The 23355-nt window shown below is 43.9% G+C and overlaps 1 protein-coding gene across 3 annotated transcripts in view; it reads left to right on the top strand.

Moving 5' to 3' along the window:
* Positions 1–23355, top strand: part of LOC105567774 (tyrosine-protein phosphatase Lar) — a 419078-nt gene that overhangs the window by 71208 nt on the left and 324515 nt on the right. For 2 of the 3 annotated variants that reach the window (XM_012022900.1, XM_012022901.1), the window contains exon 2: positions 4652–4781. The gene's annotated coding sequence lies outside the window, so the exon portion shown is untranslated. Of the gene's footprint in view, positions 1–4651; positions 4782–23355 lie in introns of those variants that run through there. The other variant, XM_012022895.1, reaches the window with a different exon arrangement.

Below are 23355 nucleotides of genomic sequence, written 5' to 3'. Positions count from 1 at the left end.
GGGCCCTATTCAATGTTTGCCCGGGGGCCCCCAACATTGTAGTTACGCCACTGGGATACATTGTAGGGATGATACTTTGTAGGGATAATACTTACGCTCTCTTCAGCTTAAAGTACTGTGTTTTAAGACTGCCGATTTAAGTCGGCGCGCAGTTTTCGTTTTCGAATACTGTCACAATAGATGGCATTCGGGAATCAACATTAAACCGTTTATTGCGATGACTATTGCCACATGCCTCGGTGGTCGAATTGGTTGAGACGCCGCCTAGCGGAAGGGAGGTCCAGGTTCAGACTCTGGTTGAGGTGATATTTTTTTCGCAATAAATTTAGAACAAGATATTTAGACACTAGCATTCTGTCACGGCTCTTAGTCCTTTATTCCTTCAAATTTGTGTTTATCACATTTGAGCCATACGAATTTTATTAATTTCTTAAAATTCATACACTTCTGATTTGTTAATCATCTACTATTTTATAAATAGCCCAATCTCCATAAAAACATACTACTTGAAAAGAAATAGCGAAGAAAAAGATAAAGTTTCACGTATATGCGTTTTAGGATTATATATAGTATGTACTTAAAAGTTGTTATGCTCATTAGAATTAAATCCGAGTGTACGAACGTTGCAATCCCGTCGAGAATATTTAATTGCGAGAAAACATCAGCAGCGAGATCAGGAATGAGCTCTAAAACAAGGCGGTGATTCGTCATGTCGGGGTTGTCGCCCGGATTTAGACCGGCATCAATTATTCCGAGATACCAAGCCGATTTTGAATGGAGCGCGATATCGACCCGGTCCGCCGCGCCGCACGAATAGATACGTAGGACGGTCGTCGCATCGGTGGTAGGCCGGTACGGTCGCCTAACGAAGAAACAATGGATATTTTGGCGTTAACCCGCAAAAACCGCAGCTGACCCCTCTCTTCGGCTCCGCCACCGTCATTGCAGTTATCGACGACGCGTTCGGTAGCTTCGGTGTTACTTTTTCCGTTAGCCCCGTCTCTCTCGGCTGTCGCGGGCCCGTGTTTTGTTAAACAAAAAAATAGAACGCGATGAAAGTATCGCGACAGGGATATTTCCGTGCAAGCTGCCGCGGATGTTTATCAATTTTTGCGGGAATCGCTCCGGCATGTTGTTTCAACGTAGATACATCTTTGTTTTCGTTTTGCCATCCCTGTCCGCGCATTCCCCCGCAAAGGCGTGGAAAGCGCCGAAGACGAAGAGGGAGGGTGGCTGTTTACGCCATGTCGATATATCAGACGACATTAGATACATCATATCCTGTCTGTTTGGTGCTGCGAGACGCAGCTTATGTATTATGATCGCGCATGCATCCTGGAACAGTCGAAATTTCATCATGCCTGTCATCCCTCGCGTTTGATGAAAATGCGTTTGAAGAATAATTGACAAGCCCTGGAATACGGTTTGGCTGTAATATGTCAGCCACGGCGCTCGCGTTGCATTATATACCAGTCTTGCTACGTCGCTTTGTCCCTCGGTTGATACATTCCGTTGGCGTTTTAACTAGATATGATTCAAATTTCACATTTAAGAAATACTGTTAGATAATGTAACTCTCTCTCTCTCTCTCTCTTTCCTACATAAAAATATATATTTTTATAAATAATACTTACGCTCTCTTCAGCTTAAAGTTTCGAACGTTGTTGAACGTACATAGAGGAAAATCCTCTACAATGAAACAGGCTTCTAATATGAGATAGCAGGTTTTCAACATCAAACTTTAATCACATATCTTTATTCACGATTACACGATCTAACAATGAATCTTCCACTAAACAGATTTCACTCCAAAGGCAATAAATTCACGATGAAACCGATAGATGATGCCTATTAATTTAGGAAAATCCTGCTATCTCATATTGGGACCTTATCTCGTAATAGGGTACTTTTCTTTACATATATACGTACATTTATCTGTATGTATATAAAGATAAGTTATTTTGATGCACTTATAAAAGTATAAAATTTTACAATAATAAATTACCGACAAACGATGACTAATTACGGTAAATGCACTTAACGTGATCATTTCGATTTATGATAGTATCGATTTTATAACAACGCAATATGCAACGCAAGAGCTTTAACAATAAAATAAATAATTAACAAAATCTTACACCTTCAGTTTTCATGAAAATTAGATCCCTGTGTAATCACACAAAGAGATTATTTCTCTCATGTATTATGTATGACTTGTTCCTATATCGTTTGCTACATTACTACAGATTTGCTCATTGCGTTTATTCAAAATCACAATCTCACGCAAAGTTGCAATGCGACAATTAGCGCCCCTTAATGACATAACGTAATTTTAGACGCGCACAGTTGAGTAACACCTTCGTGAAATGCACGTAACGCGGCCGTTAATTTGAGAGTAATGTTATGCTTCGCAGGCGTTAAACGTCGCGCGAGTCCTGTTTGTCGTGTTATTTAATTAAAATTTCTATTCAGACTGCTGTTGCACCTCGTTCCAGTTCATGGCTTAACACTTTAAATCGTATCCACTGCTCCGCTCAATACAAGATACAATTTGACGGTAAATGACTACGAGACAAAGCGAAACGATAGTCCAGAAATGTGGAAAGGGAAATAAAGGATGCACAAGAAATTGTGTTTCAAATATTTTTCATTATATTACAGATTGTACACCAAGTTTTTACAAAAGTTCTCGAAATGAAAACAAATTTGTACATACGTTCTCCCTGTCTTGTTTTCTTTCGATAAAAAAATTCTCAATATTTCGTATGTACGTATAATATATGAACTAGATCACGAGGACATTCTAACAAAGTAGTAGAATTTACATGTAAAATGCAAATCTGTCAGATTAAATACGTGAAGATTAATAACTCGCGATCTCACGACAGAGATACGCATTACATGAATTCTAACCGATGGAAAGGAAAAGATAGCTTGTTAATGAGACAGAAAGAAATAACTGGATAAAAGAACTCCGTTAACGAGGTAGAAGATGAAGCGTCTCTTATCTCGCTTGCGAATGTCAAGCGAGCGCTAATGAATTCGCGCCCGGTTGCGTTTTCACGCACGGCAAAAAGGAAGACGCAAGCAGTAGAGATACCAGGTTGAGGCAGTTGGCACGGGAATTTCGTTTCGGAATGCGCAAAGAAATTCGCTCGGGTTCGCTCGTTTGTCCCGCGTGTCTGCATAAGTCGGCCGTGAGGGAGGGATCGTAATTCAGACGACATTCCGCGTTAAGGACGGCATGGCCGTTTCATCCCCGAAAGAAACATTTGGCGGGGAATTTTTTGGTCTTATCTGCGTCGCGCTCTACGACCACACCCTCGTGCCATTCGCTAGAATGCGAGCGAAAAGATACGCGCCGAGATCCCCCCGTTATTGGCGCGAGCCTTCCCTGGTCGCAAATTAATGACAAGTTGGCGGCGATGGGGCTATGAGTTTGACCGCGCGCACAAACGTCGGTTGCGCGATAGTTAGTCGGGTAACTTTGCCCAGAATGAGTTTGATAACTGCTGTCATTAAGGCGAGTGTCTTCTTATTGATCATATCCTTCGGCGGTCGTCGTGACGGCATGTGCTAGATATTAATGTAATTGATATTCAAGAACAAAGATGATTGCTTCTTAACCTATATTACAATTAAATATATTAAACGTGTGTACATATTTGTGTTATAATAAAATTAATCAATAAATCTCTCTGCTATGTAATTTGCGTAACATGCATTTGCTATTCGCAAGTTAATAAAAGCGAATAAGAAAACTATATTTTGTTTTAAAAATGTAATAATTTATTGCTCTGTTACTGTGGTATTGTAGCGAGACACAATTTTGCAATTAGTATTTATTTTACCAAACTTAGAGTTTGACAATTGTTTGGGAAAACGAAAAATATATTTTCTCATCTTCTGCCGATATAACTGCTCGTGTCGGTCTGGAAACTTATTGAACAAGAAGCTACACGACATAGTAATGTCTCAATCTTCTTGCATCCCCTTGTAATCGCAGAACGTCAGATGTCTAAAGGTGTGCATACACGTCAAATAAAGTTGCAGAGTTTGATAGTGATTCGGTTGCCTCATAAGCTGCCGTTCGATACGTCGTTCATGCGCTGGTTAATTTCCGCAACTTGCCACATAATTATATGTATATCAGTGTGAGAGGTTAAGAATTTTATCATCGATTAGTTATAACGACAGTGTGACGAATGCAATTGTATAACACCTCGTATTCAGTTCCGCACGACTCCATTATAAAAAATTTCGCGATTATTAGCAATGTATAAGTAGCATTGCATATACGTAATTTTAACGTTTAATTTATTATATATTATATATACATTATATATTACATGTTTCTATTCTGCATTGCCTAAAAAAATCAATAGTAAATCTATTGAATTTTTATTTAGAAATCGTATTTTATAAAGGGATTCCGAGTTGGATGATCGACTTTTAAATAAATCAATCGAATATATTTACGAATCGCACTTTTAGTCGATTAAAAGGATTATGCAGATTCTGCGTAACCTTGCGGCACCGAGTTTCTTTCACCGCGCCCTATTCGCGAATCTTTATTACGCCTTGCAAAATGTGATACATCTCATCGCTGTGTAGCCAGAGGGAATTCCATTACACGCTGAAAACGTTCCAGGTCCCGTTCTACCCCGGAGGAAGAAACGTGCAAAACGGAGAGAGAACGAGAGAAAGAGAGAGAGAAAGAGAGCAACGAGAGAAGAAGGAGAAGAAGGCGAGGCTCTTCCAGCAGCGACAACAGCAGCAAGGTACATAACGTAAAAATTTAAGACTATTAGGCCAGCCCGAGCTGTTCCCCTAACAATAGCGACATCGGTATTTAGCCTCGGGATAGAATGTATATTTTTCTCTCGCGAGCGGAATCATTCGGGAAACGATGGTTGGGCGGCCATCGGGCGCGAGACGGAGAACCGTTGATAAAGAAAGGAACGCGAGGGAGCGAGTAGGAAGAGGCAGGGGAGGGGACAGGGATGGAAACGCGCCGCGGAAAAATAAGAATTTCAAATCCAATTTTCCGAGGCATATTTAATAGGCATCCCTCCACCGCCGCCGCCGCCATCGCGGCCGCCATCACCGTCGACCCGACTTGTGAGCACCCCTCTCCATCGTCCCGTCCATCTCTATAGTGGAGTTTGCCACCTCTAGAGTCCCTTTCCGCCGCCGAAGAAATGAATAATTGAAGAATACATTAAATTAGGTTCTAGAGAAAGAGAGAGAGAGAGGGGGGGGGGCAAGGGGAGCAGGGAAGGTTTGCTGGTAGCAACTTTCTCGTTATTGCATCACATTAGGAGTTGCGAATCCTATTCTCCAGCGATTGCCGGATAAATCCAATCGGCGGATTACGAAAATCTCACGGACTTTGCTTTCGGATATATCCCTGCCTAGTTCATAATAGACACGAGCTATTTCCCCATTATCTCGTTATTACGCGCTTTAAAGCCAGACTTAATAGCGCGCGAGTATAAACGCGGCGGAATCGACCGATAAGCTGATGAGAACGTTGTACGGTTAACTAAAATTCGTGGAATTACCTCGATTCCCGGCTGTATATCAGTGACTTATAATTGCGTTGTGTCCCGATCCTTCCGGTTTAATTGCAACGTGTGTTTCGGGATATCGGACGCGACGTTGCTCCTACTTAATTGCGCTTGTAAGACGCCGGAAGATACGGAAGGCGGATTTTCATTGCGACACGAAAGAAACGATTTAATGCCTCGAGCACGGCCGACGTTCCTGCGAGGGCTCAATGGTGACGTTAATCGGCTTTTCTAGTAAGTGGCGTATCACTCGAAAGAGATAAATCGAGGCGGAGAACTATTCGTTTTGCCCCGTAGGTTTGTTACCCGTTCCAATTAGCTGCGATTCTTTGGCTGAAGACTTCAATCAATTTCGCAGAAGACTAGGTCACAGATGCTACCAATTACGCTCCGTCGGTGGTAGCGTCATCTTTTTCTACCGTCCGCCGTCTCGTGTCCAGGAAGAAGTAGGGTAAATGATTTTTCTCTCCTCCGGGACCAATGGCGGGGACCGATCGAACGGACGAAAACCATTTGACGACTTTACTCCAATAATTGTCGTGAGAGCTCGCGACTGTTACGACCTGGTAGTCAAGTCTGACCCGTTTCTTTTCTCTCCCCCTTCATCTCTCCTCCCCCCTCTCTCTCTCTCTCTCTCTCTCCCTCCCCCTTCTCCCTTTTTTGCAACAAGCGGCAATAATTTTCTCGACTCGATAAATCCAATACCGTGGAACGACGAATTACGATAAAGGTGGCCTCGGAGCCGTTCAACGCCACTTTCGCGAGCCGGCGAACCGTATTTGCTGCGCTTCTACGGCGGAAAATGCATTATTTAGTCGATCATACCCGAGCTTAATTGGTCGCAATGCGCGTGCAATTAATCCCGCGAGACCGCGCACAGAAATGATATCGATGCTCCTCGAAACTGTCGCCCTTCGACCATCGCACTTAGTCTCGTATGTAAGGTATTAGCGTCGGACGGAACTACCAGGTGGTTTTCCTTATAATTAATTATACAATGTGAGGCGAGTTCCTCGCTGCGACCTACGGGGCTTCGCCCTGTCTTAGGTAATGAATGGTAGATGGTCTTAATCTCCTTTTGGAACCGCAATTTTTCCGCGGATCTTTTTTTCTTTATTTTTTCCCCCGACCATCCGCCGCGCGCGCTCGCAGGAAAATTCTAGACCTCGTATTTCAAGAGGTGGCCAGAAGATCAGTTTACGCTCTGCTATAAATTTGGAATCGACGTCTATGGACTTGGAGCGTACGTACTTGGGCACGCGAATTAGTTTCGAGAGACCCTCCATGTGATCGAGATCCATAAAAACTATTATTTCACCGACTAGTGGCATTTTTGCAAAGAATATTTCTCTCTCCCCCCCCCTCTCATTCATTTACTCACTCACTCATATCAACCTCTTACAGGTTTATGCATAATGCAAACCAGGAAAACGCATGAATTTACTCGTGTGTTTTGAAATCTTTTATCCACGTAAAATATTTCAAACATTTAATGAAAAATATATAACAAAAATGGCCAAAAATAATTACTAAAGAATAATGTATAAACTTTTAAATATGAAAGTAACGCGAGAAGTACCTACAGGTGAAAAATGTATATGTCTTATCCATCCGGAAACCGCGGATTTTCCCCTTCGTCGGTAATGTTTAAATTTAGATGGAACGCGACAAATTGGTCTGCAAGATTCGAAAAATACTCGCTGTGTGTTTGCAGCAATTTCCGTTTTTACTTCGCAGTCACTCTTTTCTGAGCCTTGTTGAATAATGCAACCGCACCAGACGTAACGCGCGATGCCGAGAGCTGACTATTTATAAAACAATGAATAATCATCGACGGTAACGATGTGTCTGTGGATGCGTAAAGCAATTACGCTGCAGGTCGTACAATTTATTTTAGTGCGTCGTTCCTGCAGTCGTTTCAGTGGGATCAAGCTCAACTGCGCTGTATAAATACCGGTTCATTCAGCTCATTCTTTTTAATGAATGTAAATGCGATGTAACATGTGCATTTTTACTCACGCATTTCCCCTTTATTCTTGTCTATTTGTTATCAATCCAGTTTGTCTGCATTTTGGCAGGGAACGTAAGAAATCATCATTACAAAGCGAATAAAGTCAAATAAAAAGAAACAATACGAAATCAAATTAAAAGCAGATATTAAATACGCGCTCGTACCAATCGTTTCAATTTGATTACGAATGTTCTCACGCAGGAATCGTGGCGCGTTAAACTTGACACCTTGTAAGACAGTAATGATACCGCGAAATCTGAAAACGGATCCACACAGCGCATTAGTAGGACACTTACGTAACTGTACCTCTTCCGAGCATTTTTCGCGAACGGTTACGATTGCTCGACTGGAAGTTGTCCAAACCGGCCGACGAGGGAGGCAGAACGCGAGGGATAACTCGGAGCGTTCCTCTTTCTTTTTTCGTCCTTTCGACGCACACAAACACAGCGGCGCAAACGTAAAACGAGCGATAAATTTCCTCGACCCGAGGTCATTAGCCGATCCGATGCCATGGCAAGCTGCATCGTCAGCCAGCGTCAGCCGTATATTACGAAATTAAAACCCTGCCAGATAAAACTGATTTCGAGTTTGCACCTCGCCTGTGTCGATCAAACGCGCTCGCCCTTTCCGAGGGAAATTTTCATTTTGAATCAGCGTGCGCGCCAATATGCAAGCTCAAGGTTTCGGTGAAACAAGAAGCACGCTTTGCATCGACTTTTGCGCGTTTTCGCCTCTTCTGTCCACGGTCTTTAATGCGACCGGTTCTTTTAAAGTGCAACCAACAGAAATGACTGATTTGCGTGGTTCACGCCACGCACGCGCTCCCTCTGTGCGCTCTCGTTCGACCGCTATTTTATTTAAATATAGGCACGTGAGAGATGTTGAGTGCGCCTACAAAAAATAACGGATCCGTCGTGAGACGCGTTTATATAGAAAATAATAAATTCATGAGATGCGAATAAAACGTCGAGCAAACATTAGCACTTTAAAAAGATCCACTTGTTAATATTGGTAGCTCTAGCGCATATTAATGCGAATCAGCATCTTCCAGCAGTGCAATTTGAAAGCCGAGAGAGCGTCTCGATTAAATTTCGATCGTCGGGAACTCGGACTTGTGTGCGGGTCGTATCGGGAAATTATTTTGCGCGACATAATGGACAAAGCGTTACTCTTCACGTTGCCCGGGGGACAAGTTACATCCAGATCGTTGCATAAAAATCAAGTATTCCGCCTTGCGATTTGAACTTGTGCTACAACCGGTATACATCCAGCGTCGCAATAATCATAGCCGTAGCGTCTAACGACCCACGAAAGCACGGGGCGACCGACGAGAACCGACTTCATTTTACGGTATCACGAAACTTCCAAAGTGTTGACCCAGAAACGCTTGTCGCTTTCACCCTAGATCCCTCGGATGCAAAAAAGAAAGACGCGGTGGGGGAGGGGAAGGCAAGAAAGAGGAAGTAGTCCGGCGTCCATCGCAAGGCATATAATGCGGCGCAAAAACGTATGATAAATTTTTCAATGGACGCGTCGGAAGAAAAGTTTCTAGCGTACGTGACTGGAACGCGGCGATATACTATAATAAGTACAAGGGGGTAACCACTTAATGCAACCGTGGAGACAGTGTCTCCGAAATCATTATGAAGTCCTTACGAAATCTCAAACATTTTCTCAACTTGATTTCGTTTTCCCAAAAAAATTTATCTCTTTTAGCGAATATCCAAATATCATAGTTCACACCTGTAAGCGCGTATTATTTTTTTCATAATAAGACTGAAGTAGTTGCTGTTAGGACAGTGAGTCGATACACCTTTGCGCGGACATTTAAAACAATAAACAGTAGATACAAATACAAAATTACGTCTCGTTAAAACCGCGGTTAGACTGGTGGGAAAAGTGGGAAGCGAGGAAACACGTTTTCCACCCAACCGAATACTATAACCTTAATTGAAATTACCTCTACAAGCAAATACTTATTAGTAAAATCACAAAGATATAATGTTTTGAGGAAATCTAACTGCTCCTAACAACGTCGCGTATTTTTAAACGTGCATATAAGAAAATGATTTGCAATTAGATGAAATTATTTGTAATTAGACGAAAACGTATGACATCTAATGAAATCGTGTAATTGTTGGGGCAACATTTTAGCTTGTGCTCACCCCCTTGAATAAGTGGGTAGGGATCCTGCCGGCGCGACCGCGGGTCACTATACTTTCCGAGGGCAAATATACCGAGGGGAGAAAGCGAAACGAGCAGCCCGTCGAGAAGAGAAGTAGCAATCTCTGTGACGTTTCTCTCTTCGTATTATGAACCTGTGTTATCGCCCGCTAAAACCGCGAAGAATACCGCGCGACAAAGGCGGGTCAGTCAGTTGCAAAACCGCCGCAGTCCACAGCTAAATGAAAATGAAGACAATTTTTATTCCCAACGACACGAAAAATAGTAACACGATGTTCACGCGTTGTTTACACGTAGCTTGAATTCAAGACCGTTATTTAAATAGACGGATCGAACGAAAGCGTATACATAAATATGAAATGCAGATCGGGGAGAGAGAAGGAAATGATTTCGTATTTTATGTAACATTTTTGATAGGGACGAAAGAGTATCGCGTATAAATGTACCAGGTTTCTTTGTGTGACTTTGTGCCTCGGCATTTCCTTTTTTATAAAGCGAGGAGAAAAATTTCAAAACTATTCACCGCGTTGCGTATCGCGATTGTTTAATAACGCGAACAAAATAATCTAAAATTTTTTCCCGGGGAGAAGGAAAATATTCAGTTCTCGCGTATTTTTCGGTACGTTGATCGCGCGCCGTAGCCGCGACGAATACCGAAAATACGTCGAAGAAGATGGCGACCCGTGGAATTTCACGGCAATTTTACGGGCGTGATTTTAGGGGCTCGTTAACCGCCGCCAGAAAACTTATCGCGCCTGCGGTAAGAGGGATGAGTGCAAAGTAGGGGAGTTTAAAGAACGATCGCAAACCGACGCGGGGTCGAACAACGAAGTGCGGAACGAAGAAGAAGGCGACGGCGGGGCAGATAGCATTGGCGACCGTGTAAGAGCGATCGTGCACGCCCTCGAATAAAATCGTAGATAGGAAACCCGTGTGCCCCGGGAGGCGCTGATAATGCATATAAGTGCTACCTGGCCGTTTCCTTCAGCCATCGAGTTTTACGATCCCGTTACGCCGGACTACAGCAGAAATCGAAAAATATTGACGCGTCTGCACGCGGAAATTGTAGGGGAAGATTGGATAAAACGGTTCTCGGTCGACCGAGACAGAAGTAACCTAAGCGGTAAATTTATTTAGTTGTGGACAGCCGCGTTGCACCGACGTGCCCTCGCGATGCTCACGGCTCGGCGCAACCTCGAGCGACGTTAAGAGGAAATATAGAGCAGGCGCGTAGGCTCGCCGCAGAGCTTGGTTGCATTAATGTTAATGAAATCCATAAATAAATTTCCCGTCCGTTTTATTTTTATGTCGGTCGGTCGAGCGTGAACCTTGCAACGTTGTCCGCCGGACGTCGCTTAGGCTGAGCGAACAATGCTTTCATCATTAGAAGGAGATGGTATAAGGAAGAAAGCTGCGTGACGTACGTCACCCACGTCACCCACACGCGGCTGCGTCGGCGTCGAGCGAAGTGACAAGCTCGCCGCATAGTCGAACCGCAGCGTTATTGCGGAAAAGTCCGCAACATTATCCCCGCGTGCTACCTTACGCAGAAATACCGTCAAAATGTATGGCCGTATGGCCGCGAGATTCCGACCTCGCGTTGCAAAATGTTAGATTAAATCGCGACGCGCGGAACAATATGTAAATCGTGTGCCACCGCAATTATGTGCCGTATGCGAAGCGTACGGCGTAAGCCCTTAATGCGGCGTAGAAATAATAAAGGGACGAGGCGCGAGCGTGTGGCTGGTAAACGCGCGATGGAAGATGTTGCAGGTGCAACTCGTGAATCTAAACATGACCCGTAAAGTCCGCGCGCCGCTCTCTTCCTTGTTTTTCCATAAATCATTCCTCGCGCGCGGATTCGACGTATCGCCGCCCGCGCCGACTACAGGCAGCGCACGTTAACCGCACTCACACCATTTCCTCGAGAATCGATCGACCTACAATAGCGGCGAACACGAACGCTCGTCCGGCGCTCAGACATCGAGAGGAAACGCGCCGCTTTTGTCGTTGCCCGTAAAAAGGGCCGCGCCCGCGCGCTCCTCCCCCCTCACGCGTAGGTGAAATTTGCAAAATCGCGCCCGTTAAATTTATTCCCCGCGAATCCGCGGTCACGGGACCGCCGGGCGATCTTGGCCCGCCGGCGAAACACGGCGCAAAGAGGTTGATTTAACACGGAAAGAGTCGGGATAGAAAAGTTGGATCGGGCAAATTACGTCGAGCAACTACTTCGCTGAACGATCTGGAAGTCTCGAGTCCCGCGGGTGGTATTTCAAAAGTGTACGAAATTCCACGATTGCCTGGTGTGTTTCACCGTCTCGGCCTGTACGCTCAAATCTTGTAATTTTGGAAAAAAAAAGAAAGAATTTCCTCGACAGGTAATACCATCGAGATCTAATTCAAGTCCTACGCCCTCCGTTCGGGGAGAATGGATGAAATAAGAAGAGGGCGAAAGAGGATTCTGCGGTTAATTTAGAGGAACGTCAAAGAGTTCGAAAAAGTCCATCTTCGCGGAGCATCGTTAAGCATTTTTGTTCCCTCCGTGCTTACCCTGGGATTACAGCCGTAAAAAAGGTTCATCAACGACAACGAAGCATGAAAAATGGTTTCTCACGTGAATGGTAGAAAGCCTTATAATTTCACCGAAGCAGACGGGAATGACGCGCACCAACACGCTCTTCCATATATAATTCGCTATCTTTTCATTCCTTTCCAGGATGAATTTTTAGATGTCGAGTGCAATGCGCAAGATTTAATTTCTAATGAGCGGAAATTCCGTGTCCTCGGCGGAGTATAACTTTTCCATGTAATTACGAGAAGTACAAACCACCAGCAAATATTTTCCCTATCTCCTTAACAAGTTTAATTGCTGATTTTTTTCAACCCTCGTGTTTTTCGATAAACACTGTCCGTTGTAAATAGATTGCTTTATCGCTCTATCGTGATAAATACGTTCGAATAGATTACCACGACGTGCATCGTGAGAAAATAAAAGTCCAATCTTCACGCGTGTGTGTGTGTGTGTTTCTTCTCTCGCTCCTCTCGTTAACTCGTCTCGTTGATTAGCCCTTTCTTTATCTTCATCTTTGGCGTCTATTTCTCTCAAGTAATTACCTCTATGTATCGTTTAGTCGTCTCTCGGTCTCTGGCAACAATTCTTTTTCTCACGGAACGTTGAACGTTGCACCTTCATTTCCACCCGGAGATCGATAATCGAGACTCTTGCGGGAAACGGATCTAGAACAAGGAGGAAAGGCGAAATTATTCCGAGCCTCGGAGTCGAAAGTCCCCCGGGATATCCGCCGGCGAATTTCATATTTCTGCTTCTCGCAGACGCCGGGCGTCGAAGTCTTCGAGAGGACCCTTCCGCGCCCCAATCTTCTCGTAAAGAGAACCCTTCGCCCCATTGCCCTCGTAAAGACCGCACCTAAGGGTGAAAAATAATCAGAGAAGCCCGATAGAGCCGTAACTGCTTCTGATTTATATAACCGTCTACCTTCTTAAAGAGAAACGTGTCTGCGTTTACAAATAGACGTTAATCGCGGTGACTTTTACGTACATTATTAGCGTCGTACGGTAATTGCGAATGTTTTCGAAGAAATAGTAGATTATTTTCTAACAATAAGACAACTTTTACGCGTGATATTAATATTGTTGTTTGTGAAAGGGAAAAACAGAAAAACGAGTACTTTAAGATTGAGAAAAAGTATTCGGGGACATTCGGATGACGATAGTTGAAGAAAGTGATAAAAATGCGCCTAAAATAGACTGGAGCTCCGCGAGAGCGGGAGAGGATTCAAAGGTAATTTATTTTCACGCGTAAAAAGGAAAGTGAAGCAGAAGACAATAAGGCGGGCAGCCGTTAAGGGGAAAGAGATGGATGTATATCAGGAACGAGGGTAAGCAGAATGTGTGCAAAGGGGTAAGCAGGGGGAGACACTTGAGGAAATCGTACTAGAAACTCGCCCGAGTTTTCGTCCCGTTTTGGTGCACCGCTAGTGCTCCGAGAAGAGAAACGACAGCGTAAGAAAAATAAAGGTTTCCTCCTCCTCCTCCTCTCTCGGTACAGAACGCCGCTTCTTCCATCCCTCTTCTTGTTGCGAGTCGCGTTTCTCCTTACTACGACTTGCTTACTTTTCGTCCGCGCCGAGTTCCGTTTCCCTTCCCTTCCGCTCTTTCGCCCGGTCTCTCCTCTCGAGAATTATTAAAGGGAAAACACCCACGAAATCCGTTTTCGGTTGAGCGGCGTGGCAGGAGGAGGCGGCGGCGGCGGTAACTCGCGGATTCTCGTTGCCGTGGTTCGCGCCGGGCGCTCGCCGGCGCGGTAGATAAAGATAAATGTCGCAAACGAAAGAAAATTACGTACTACGAGCGGCGGCGAGCGCCACGACCTGCTGCTCGTGAAATTTTTAAGCCCCCCCATAAATATTCCATTCATACTTTTACTCTCCTGCCCCGCTGGATGTAGCCGCGCGCGCCCGCCCCGGCAGCTGCCGTCCCGCGCTTCGCGTGCGGGATTCGAAAAATACAACGAACGAAAGCGATCCGTACACACGCTCGGTTTCCCGACGCGCTGCTCGTGCACCGGGGCATGATCAAAGCCGCGTCAAGCCGAACGGAAACTTTCGGACGGATATTCCATATATTGCACAGCGGCTGCCTTCAAATTTCGGAAGTTCGATAGCCGCCGGCGCCATTATTACGTACAAATGGAAGTTCGGTCGAATCGCGGCTGGCCTGATTTGCCATGTTTTACACCGTACCTAACGAACTGAACAACAATCGATTTAACGCACGGTTTGCCTAATTGCGTTTCGCGATCAAAGCGCGGAGCGCCGAAGCGCGAGACAACGTCGAAAATATGAAGATCTTTATGCAATATTATGATCGCTCGCATGTATCTCGCGCACGGGAATATAATAATCCTAATCAGTGGCGTGTAACACCTTAATCCGCACACCGATATTTAACGTGTCCTTCGAATCGAATATTCATTTTATCTCGACGAAAATAAATATAAGGAAATTGACGGAACCAAATTTTATCAAAAAGGCAAATGTGAAAGATGAGAAGTGGAAATAAATGCCAAAGACTCGAATTCCCCGATATATTTCCGATAATAATGAGAGACGACATTAAATAATGGCTGTAGTAAATCTGTTAAAGTAGCACGAAATGAATTCCCGCTTTAATACGTTAATTTTCGAAATTCTCGCGAAACAGAGCACATTTTTCGATTTCAACAACATTCGGCATTCGTTAACAATTTATCCCGAAACGCTGGCCGACTTATATTTTATAAGTGTCGTTATTTATATCGAGTGTACGTGATGCTCCGCTGGAATTGGTAATCTTTATCCGTACATTGCTTTAGTATGCGCATCGTGTATTACCCTCGTATCTTCGTATATCCAATCAAATCCTCTATTCCATATTGATAGCGCCTGAGGATTAAAATCGTAAATACCCCTAACATTATTATGAAAATACATTTTCTAGACGGTACTTGTTGAATTTTCTATCGGTGCCGCAAGAAGCGAGACACGATGTTTTCGTGTAGACGACAGTTACGACAAAATGTTATTAAGGTCTATCTTGATATTTAGCGCCATTTACTTTTGCCCGTGCGCGCAGACTAGTCTTAAATCACACCTGAGTTATTCCGAAATAGATTCGGGAATATAAGCGAAACGCGTTATGCATGGTGGTGTATGATTTTAGCATCGACGTGATTTAGTAGCTCTGCGTCCAGCATGCGAGTCGTTAGACTTCTTAACGCTCGTTTCACCACACTCAATTTAATACTGCGGTATGCTCTGCGAGCTGTGCATAGCGCGCTGAGAGCAGAGGGGCGACTATCGCAACGAGAAGCTGCGACTTATCGATTCCCGATTGCAGGCTGCACACGCGTTGCCACGCGAAAAATCGTCGAAAACCTGTATCCGCCCGGCCAATTATCGCAAAACATTACATTTTCGTGCCCGTACTAATTAATGCCACCGTGCCTGGTTTTTCGGCCCGTTGCGTAACCCGTCGTCGGGACGAATTAACGGGGATGAAGAAACTGGAATCACGCGCTGCTGAGCGTAACGTATTTTACGAATTGCCGGAGGCATGGGCAAACAGTTCATTAACGGATGTATCCGGGGTGTTTGTAGCGCTATTGAAAGACCAATGCGATTAAAGTCACGTAGCAATCGTAAGGTACCGAGATTTCTATCGTGACCATGTTAAGATTTTTGACTATCGTTCCTAGAATACGTCATTAAGGTATTGCACGATGCTGGCACACTCGGTATGGAGTGACGACGGAGTTGTAACGGCAACAGAAAAGTATCGACGCGTCAATCGCCCCTAAACAATATGTCGCGGATATACGTTTGCCGCCGAATATGAAAAATACGTCGCGATAACAGCCGCGTCGATACGAGCTGCATACGAGGCATTTGTGTCATTCTAAAACGAAGCGTCGAAATCAATCCGAATAGCATTGTAAAAACGGAATAGAGCGACATAATGGATTAAACTACAAAATACAGCTTTCCGATATTTTTAAAAGACAATTTAAAAGGATATCGATAACTCGAAAATCAGCACTATTCTTAGCTCTCTTCTAAATTTGATATACTATATGTAGCGTACCTTAACGTCTGATCCATTTATAAAAATTACCTCGCTGGTAATTGATTTAAATGGTTTGTATTTTCGTCGACTGTTTAATATGATTTTTGTAACGGTGCATCGACAAAAAATAGCAATTTAAACGAATAGATACAAAAAGTTTCTTGATGCTAAATCTCATTTATGTCCACTGTAACAGCGGATAATTGATTGATATCTAAAGGAATGATACTTTATTACAAATCTAAAAGGAGGGTTGACTTAATTGATCTCACAACGTTTGTTAGTAATAACGTCAGTGTTTTCTTGACCATATTTGACATTTTTAATAATACAGAAAATTTATTGCGAAAAATATTACCTCAGCCAGGTTTTGTACCTGGACCTCCCTACACTCTAGGCGGGCGTCTCACCAATTTGACAACTGAAGCGTTTTTTAGTACACTGAGAAAAATGTCTTATTAAACATAATCCAATTACACAATATTAAAACGGATATATCCAATTAAATTGTATATCCGATGAAAAGTATGATCGGTTTTTCAATCAAATTTCAGCGGAAAAATTTTATCGGATGTGTCCATAATTTAAACAGAAAAATTAACCATCGGAAACGCTATTTAATAGGTTTATCCGGTGAAAAATTTTCTCAGTGTAATATTAATAGAAAAAATAAATAGAAATGACTTTTCATTGCTGAAAGAATAATGGACAAAGATGATTACTTCGATCGCTTTACCGTCAACAATATCGATCGCGAAGAAAAGAGTAGAGATGTGTGACAGGCGAGTAAGTGGTGTAAGTAAAGTAGCAATGGCCGATAGGAGCGCCATAAGAATAGTACGAATCGGACTAGATAAAAACGATCGAAACGATAGGGGTGATCGCAATATAAAATCTTGGTGGGACCCAAGCCATATGACGTTCCAATTCCGACGTTCTGCAGTTCGTATGTCCGTCCATGCGCATACTATTCCACTTCCGGGGCGATATATCCCATCGACTTCCTTTCGCCGGCGCATCCTGCCTCACTGAAACACGAGGCGTTACTTCTCCCATTCTCTTTTCCCGACCTGCGATTCGTCTCTTTCCTCGTTGTATCCCATCTCACCCGGGCGCCTGTGTTCCCTCTTTTCATAACTCTCGAAAGCCTCTCCACAAGTCTGGGGCTGCTTACCTAGAAAAATCGATAGCGAGGCGTTTTCCACGGGCGATTCATTCGCGTCCCTCATGTGTTTTCTCTCCTTAGATGTGTCTAAGCGCTCTTAAAGCATTCTGTTATCGATAAGTATTTCCGTTTGTCTTTTTTTCCTATTTAATGCAATCTCCAACCGTGACAATTTCTCGTAATTTATACCACGTAAAATGGAGATATTCGATCGTAATAACTTTAACCGTAATAGACGTTCCTAATTGTGATAGATTGCTGAACGAAATTTGAAGAACATTCGAAGCATTTTCATCGCTTGCAAATTTTAAACGAGAATATTATTAGATTTTACTTAACATCCTAGATTGCAATTTCATTGCTGCAAACGTTTTAAATACTCTTGCGAGAGTCTCTTGCTTATTTATATAAAATGGATGGGCACAGTTTTATTTTTCATCTCATCTTTCGACGAGGTCCTGTGTACGAATATATTTCTTGCGCACCAAATGTACAATATTTTGGTCTGCATCCTAGGGCGGATGTAGTTACATCTGTCATCGCGATTTCTTTCTGTGCGCGTTGTTAAGGATAGTAGTCGAGTGCGGAAAGAAAAATGGAAAATGGAAACGCGGATGGAAAGAGGAGAGAAAGAGAGAGAGATGAGAAAGGCAGATGCAATAACGTCGCGTTTGTGCGCGGTCGTAATTCCGGCTATATCGAGCATTTCACGATGACGAGATACGAGCGTCTGGATGAACAACGAGCCGAGTAAGGAAGGGGATGAAAGGGAGCTAGGCAACAAGCGGAGGAGGCTCCGGATAGCGGCTAAATGATTTAACGGTACGTGCTGCGGCCGGAGAGCAGGCTTAGGCACTCGGAGGCTCGGGATTACGGCTCGCTTTGTGATCAATCGGGTTCATTGGTTTCTAATCGCTCGCTACGATGGACCCGTATACCACGTATAGCGGAATATGCCCGGTACGCCGGCGATAAGCTTCTCGCGCCCAGTCGTGCTCTTAGAATTGATCGCGAATATGTTATGCGGGATAGAAAGGTAGGCGGCAGGAAATGTTTAACGATAGATTGATAAACGAGACGGATACGCGAAAACAGCAAGCGTATTTACATCTTTAACGCTAAATATTTTGATTGGATAGCTGGAGAAAAATCAAACGATGTAAGAAATAAGATTCCGAAAGAATTATTGCACAGGGAGACCGAGATGAGCAACTCGATCATTATGCGAACTTTGTTCCGCTAAATTCGAATAGATGCTGGCATTTCCCACGATTTCCTATGGGATCTTCTGCTCTCTTCCATTGCATACATCTCATTTCCTTTTGTAATACGTTGGCTCCCACGGTGCTAGCTTTGTACAAATAAATTGCATTTCTTTCCATAATAATCTCCTTCGCCGTCGTAGCTCTCCATAAATTGCCCCACGCGATTATATGCGAGTAAAAATATAATGCCAAAGTATAAAAGTAAGGAAGAAGGCGATATATAATGTATTCACACGCGTTATTACGAGAATTTGTTAAAGTTTGCTGAAAATTATAGTTATTGTAGAAATATATATTTATATATAACGTCACTTTTATCTCCTGAATAATTCAGCAAGAAAATGCAATTAATGCGAGGTAACCAGCTGACTGCATTTAATCATGTTTCTTCCCCTCGTTCTTTTCTCCCCGTTTTCTCTCTCCTTGGAAATTTTATTACCGCTGAATATTAGTAGTAGAAATCAACATTGTCAACCGACGAATTGCATCAGTTCGCAAGAATCTGTCGTTATGCATAGGAACATTCTTTCCGAAAGTTGCGCTCTCCGCCTCGTTCCTCGCAAGGCACGTAGCGCTGAATAGAGGATTAATGATCGTGTTTGTAACTTTGATGCGTTGCGACGACTGCAAGGCGCAGCCGCGTCAGCCGAGATTGAATGCAGCTGCAACATTCGGCTGTTGCCTGCGTTATGCGGCGACCGTAACTCGGCGAAACGCGAGACGGACGATCGTTTGAGCGAGTTTGAGGGAGGTCGCACGGAGGAGGAGGAGGGTTAAACGAGGTGTTTTGTTGTGTGTTCTCGGACCGTACTCGAAACTCGACCATACGTATGTATGTCGTGTGGCAGCCGCCGACAGAATTCCCAGGTGTAAACAGGCAACTTTGTCGGATTTCAAATCGACGAGATTATTCGACGCGTTCAAGGCGCTGATACTCATCGGTTCCCAAGCGACCATCGCTTTACCTTCGAAACTGCAACGCGCGGTAGACTGACTTAAACACGAGGTGATTTTCGCAACAAAAAAAAAGGGGTGAGAGATCACGCGTGCCGATCTCCGTAAAAATTGACAGCATTCGTCTTGCACTCGTAGATTTTTATTGTTGAAGGTCCCGTTTATTTCGGCGACTCGTGAAATTCAGGGCAAATGGGCGAACTCGCCGAAATTCATCGATTCTACTAGGGTAACGGTATCGACGCTTTAAACTGTGACAAGACAAATTCGCTTGGCCGTAAAATATCGAGACTCTATCAGGTCGCGAAAGATCACGTAGTACGTCGCTGTAAAAGTTGGAAGCATTGGTTTCACAGCTCTTTCCTCAAGCGTCCTGTTTACTTCGACTCTTAAAGTTAAAAGCAAATTGGCACAGGAACACGACGTAAGAGCGTATCGGAGAAAAGCCGAGAACACGTTCTCCGCTCTGACGAGGGACAGATTTATCGGCCAAGCCCGATAAGGCCAAAGGGTTGCTTGCACTCGGATCGAGGGCGTTAGGTTGACGGGCAGCTCAAATGCCGCTCGTTAAACGTTATTTATAAGAAGTTCCGGGTGCTCTCGAAATCGATCGGACGACGAACGCGTTTCGAAGATATGATGATGGCCCGTTAAGAGCTGAGGGAAACAAGGATACGCCGTTTGCTTTCGGATAAATAGCAACTTTTTCCCGGTCGTTTCAAGGGAGAGAAAACAGAAAACAGCCGAGTAAGAAAGAAAGAGAGAGAGGGAGGGGGTGAAACTCCTTCTCGAGTTCGATCAAACGTATTGCGGCCTTCGGTTTCAGGTCAGACATTCGATCATCTCGACATATGGAAGAGGTAAGATCGAAGAGGAAAACGATTTTGAGCACGAAAGCACTAAACCGGCTCGTGGGAGGACTTTTCGAGAGATTTAAGATCTCTCCGATCGGTCGCGTCCCCCTCGGAACAATTCTTTCACGATGATAAGTCGATCTGTCGTTACGAGAGACGAACGAGATTCGACATTTCTTGCAATACTGTGGAATTTAATATTCTCCCTAGGAAAGTTTAGCGGAATCCTTTTAGAGGTCTAGGCGAGGGCAAGAAACACGCCCGGTGCGGCAGCCGCCCGTCGTCTGAGATCGAAGGCGAAAAGTTCAGGATTCCTATTTACGTTTTGCTTGTAAAGTGTGAAAGTTGAAGCATATTTTGCCCGTCTTGCTAACTTTTCATAGCTCCCGGTGGAATAATACTAAGGTACACGGGGCGAAACGTCGTAAACGCGAACGCGCCGAAGTGTCGAACAGCGTGATAATACAAGGAACGATTTTCTTCAGAAAATTCTCGCCGCGGCGGATCGTTCTCATTGACCGCTCATTGATCGCGTATCGACTTGAGTCGCAAGCTCTGCTTATCCTCGACAGTTGCAATTATTTGTGATAACAGTTAATAAAAGTTACTGCTACGTGTATTCCGTAAACTGCTTCTACGAACGGCACAATTTGTGGCACAAGAGGGTAACCACTTGATGTAATCGTGGGACAGTGCCTCCGAAATTATTCCTTACGAAATCCCCGCCGTGTAATCGTTTTGTCTTAATTTTCAAGTGTCTTCACTTGTTAGACAATAAACATTAAATGTGAACATTGTCTCAGCTTGTTTCCATTTCTCAAAAAAATCTACTTCTTTTAGTGAATATCCAAATACATTATAGTTCACATCTATAAGCGCGTGTTCTTTTCATAATAAGACTGAAGTAAGTAGTTGCTGTTGGAACAACAGCGAGTTGAAACGTTGATAGACCTTTGCGCGCAAATTCGGAACAATAAACGGTAAATACAAATACAAAATTACTTTTCGTTAAGACCACGGTTAGACCAGTGGGAAAAGTTGGAAGCAAGGAAACACGTGACCGAATACTACAATCTTAATTGAAATTACCTCTACAAGCAAATACTTAGTGAAATAAGAAAAATATATTTTGAGGAAATCTAACGGCTCTTTGAGGCTTAACAACGTTACATTTTTAAACGTGCATATAAGAAAACTATTTGCAATTGGATGAGATTGTAATCAGATGAAATCGTGTAATCGGTGGGACAACATTTTAGCTAGTGGTTACCCCCTTGCATTGGCATGGCACCGAGGGGGAAACCGCTGAGGGCATTGTGGTGTACACACTGAAAAAAATTTCTGGTTGAATATGGACGAATCAGATAATTCCTTTAGGATTTACCAGAATTCCTTTAGGATTTACCAGAATTCCTGTAATCCTACAGAAATTCTGGTAAATCCTAAAGGAATTCTGGTAAATCCTAAAGGAATTATCTGATTCGTCCATATTCAACCAGAAATTTTTTTCAGTGCAGATTTACGGCATTACTGGGCATTACTAGGCACTTTTGGGCATTTTTTGGGCATTAGTTTGGGTATTAGACCTTGCTGGGGCATTATAAAGATAAAATAAGATAAAACAAGATAAATAAGATAAAGTAATGCCCACTGGGCACTAGTGGGCATTGGTTTACAAGATTTTGGTCAGCGGTTTTCCCCTCGCATAGCACAAACGCGCGCCGTGTACGCGCGGGAAAACTGACGCGGTTGACAATAGCAGATGGAGCGCATAAGTAATAAACGGGGCATTTTTCTTCGACGTCCGTACACGTTTGCCATACTTCTTGTCAATGTCGTATGTGCCCGGGGAAACGAGACGGGACAGCGGAATAAACAACGAAAGACGAGCGCTGCGGTTGAGGCGTCGGCGATGTATGGCCCTGGATTATGGATGGCGATTTAAACTCGGCACCTAATCCATCACGACACACATTCGCGCCCGTATACCACGTTGCTTCCGAGCGCACTGATTGGGTTATGAATTTCGTTCTGCCGGGTTCATTGTCTTCTAAGTTTCGCTGGTGTCTCGAAGCGGTTTAAAGTTCAAAATAGGAACAACGTGAAACGGGTATTTAATCCCACGGCCGCCGCGCGGAGTCTTTAAAATAAATATTATGTATCTGCAAAATAAGACCTCCTCTTACGCTCTACGTACCCGGGAACCTAATTAAACCGATAATTTTGAGCTGTCGACGTGAAAGATATAAATTGATTTTTATATTGGGATCTCTCGAGATCTCGCGCGTCGACTCGCGTTGCGAAAAATAGCGACGACTGAGGTTAAGAAATATTTGAACACTTGGGGAGATGAATGTAGCTATTCTCGTTTAAAAGTGAGATAAATAATGCAGTTCCTCGCGGGGGGGAAAAAACGGAGAAAATGAACGACTGAGAAATTTTCGTGGAAATATCGCCCGCAGATTTGCGTTACATTAAGTAATTATCGCCGCAAAGTCTATTTTCATCATCGCGTTAGCCTCGCTCATGCTCTCGTCGGCTGCGAAAATCGAGCGGGGAAAACGCGACGGATGTTCATTCCGGACTGGTTGGCGGAACGAGCGAAAAGTATACAAAATAACAGATGCGGGGAGAAGTGCGGGCGGGAAGAGATAAATGAATGGCGCGGATCAAACGCGAAGGGAGAGTGGGCGAAGGGGGGGGGGGAGGAAACGCGAGCGGGGGGGGG

This window comes from Vollenhovia emeryi, unplaced genomic scaffold (assembly GCF_000949405.1).
Source record: "Vollenhovia emeryi isolate VEMERY1.0 unplaced genomic scaffold, V.emery_V1.0 DF939134.1, whole genome shotgun sequence".
NCBI lineage: Eukaryota > Metazoa > Arthropoda > Insecta > Hymenoptera > Formicidae > Vollenhovia > Vollenhovia emeryi.
This window is presented reverse-complemented; position numbering and strand designations above follow the sequence as displayed.